Raw genomic sequence first — 2,622 nt, 5'->3', positions numbered from 1 at the left:
CGCTCACCACGGGAGGTCTGGGAGTCCTTCCTGGAGGAAGGGGCTTCTAAGCTGACATCTGCAGGCCAGCCAAGGGCCAAACAGGTTTAAAAAAAAAAAGAAAAATCATCAGGACAGAGTGTTTCAGGGGAAAGGAGCAACCATGCAGGTGCAAAGATCTCGGGGGATCGGCAGATCCGCAATAGGACACGGTGGTCGCTATTCTTAGTGACCTATGGCCATTGTGCTGTCAACGACTAATGACTTACTATTAATTCCTAAACACGTATGACTTGGCGCAGGTGCCCTCCCTCTCTCTTTGAACAGATGCCTCAGTTTGCTTCTCTGTAGGATGAGGACCTTTCCAACTCTGAGTCCCTGGTCACCCACCTCTCATTGACAGCTGTCATAGACCCTAACAAAACCGGGCCTGGTCACCAGGCTGTGCGCTCAGACCAGCGTTTGGGGCACAGAGTCACAGAGGAAGGCGGGAGAGGCTGTGCGGACTGCCTGTGGGAGCCACAGACCCTGGCTCTGAGCTCTGCGGCCACGAGTACGCCCCAACGTGGTGGGAGCTTTATTCTAGAGAAGTACTCAGAGTCCAGGATGCTGGAGGTGGTATCCCCACAACTCTCTCAATTACATCTTGATGAACAGAGGTCGAAGATTAGGGTGGGGCTCCCACGGAGACACTGGGGTCCTGGAAAACCTTGTTTGATTTTTTCCAGAGAGAGTAAGAGCCTCCAGGAAGTCCCTGAGTATTGAGTCCCTGGGCCCCACTGGAGTACCCAAGGATGGGGAGGAGGGCTACCTCCAGCCTGTTCTGAGTACCTGGGGCGGGTACTGCTGTTGCAGGAGAAGGGGGCACAAGAGAACAGTCGAGTCCCAGGTCTTGGGCGAATTCCTGGGACAGGCCTCCAAGGGAGGGTCCTTGGCTTCATTCAGGAAAGAAATTCAAGAGCGAGCTGTAGTAAAGTGGAAGTGAATTTATTTAAAGAAAGACACATTCCATAGACAGAAAGCGGTCCCTCTCAGAAGGTGAGAAGGGCCCCGGGGCATGAGGTTGTTAGTTTCTATGGGCTGGGTAATTTCAGAGGCTAGCAAGTGGGAAGATTATTCCAACTACTCTGGGGAAGGGGTGGGGATTCCCAGGAATTGGGCCGCCACCCACTTTTTGGCCTTTTATAGTCAGCCTCGGAACTGTCGTGGCGCAGGTGTGTGTGTCATTTAGCCTGCTAATTTTTTTTTAAGATTGATTGATTGGCTGCATTGGGTCTTTGTTGCCGTGGGCAGGCTTTCTCTCCTTGTGCAGAGCGCGGGCTACTTTTCATTGGGGTGCATGGGCTTCTCACTGCAGTGGCTTCTCTTGTTGTGGAGCACAGGCTCTGGTCACACAAGCTTCAGTAGTTGCGGTGCGTGGGTTCAGTAGTTGTGGCACACGGAGTTAATTGCTCCAAGGCATGCGGGATCTTCCCAGACCAGGGCTCAAACCCATGCTCCCTGCATTGGCAGGCAGATTCTTAACCACTGCGCCACCAGGGAAGTCCTGCATGCTAATGTATTACAATAAGCGTATAACGAGGCTCAAGGTCTACGAGAAGTCTAATCTTCCCCCACCTTTTACCTAGTTGGTTCAAGCTAGTTCTTCTGTATGCTCAACAGCTGTGGCATTCTTTTAATGGTTGTGCCCTGCCCCCTTCCCTCCTGTCTCACTGCCACTTGGTATCGGGCCAGGCTGAGTTAAGGGGGGCGGAGATGGTGCAGACCCTGGAGTGTGATGCCCGTTGGCCCCCACACAGGACCTCTCAAGGACCATCCCCATGGGACCACGCGATAAACCTTAATCCCCTCCTCTCAACGTTTGTGTCCAGAGAACCTCAGGCTGAGATGACTAAGCCCCAAGTAAGAGGCCACCCCAGCACCGTGACCGTCGGCAAGAAAATGAACCACAGGCACAGCAATGACTTATGTCTAAGATGTGACTCACAACCAGATATCATCAGTCACCCAGAAGTTAAGCTATCCCAGTGGGTGGGAAGTGGTTTCTCATTGTGGGTTTGATTTGCATTTCCCTGATGAATAATGATGTTGAACGTCTTTTCGTGTGCTTGTTGGCCGTTTGCATATCTTCTCTGGAGAAATATCTGTTCATATCCTTTGCCCATTTTTAATGGAGCTGTCTTTTTACTGTTGAGTTGTGAGTGTTCTCTACATATTCTCAATACAAGTCCCTTATCAGATATATGATTTGCAAAACTTTTCTCCCATTCTGAGGGTTATCTCTTCACTTTCCTGATGGTGTCCTTTTAGTGCACAAAAGTTTTTTAGGTGGGTTTTTTCTGGGGGCGGGGGGACGGGCCATGCCACATGGCCTGCAGGATCTTAGTTCCCCAACCAGGGATTGAACCTGGACCCTTGGCAGTGAGTGCACGGAACCCTAACCACTGGACCTCCAGGGAACTCCTCCAACTTGGAACTCCCCAAAACGTTTTAGTCTCCATTAAGTCCAATTTATGTTTGTTTGTTTTTCCTTTGCCTGTTGTGCTTTTGGTCATGAAGAGTTACTCCTATGCTTTCTTCTAAGAAGTTTATAGTTTTAGTTTTTACATTTCCATCTGTAATCTTTTTTTTTTTCTTCTTCTT

Source organism: Hippopotamus amphibius, chromosome 17 (genome assembly GCF_030028045.1).
Source record: "Hippopotamus amphibius kiboko isolate mHipAmp2 chromosome 17, mHipAmp2.hap2, whole genome shotgun sequence".
NCBI lineage: Eukaryota > Metazoa > Chordata > Mammalia > Artiodactyla > Hippopotamidae > Hippopotamus > Hippopotamus amphibius.
The sequence above is the reverse complement of the archived record's forward strand: the minus strand, read 5'-3'. Positions refer to the sequence as shown.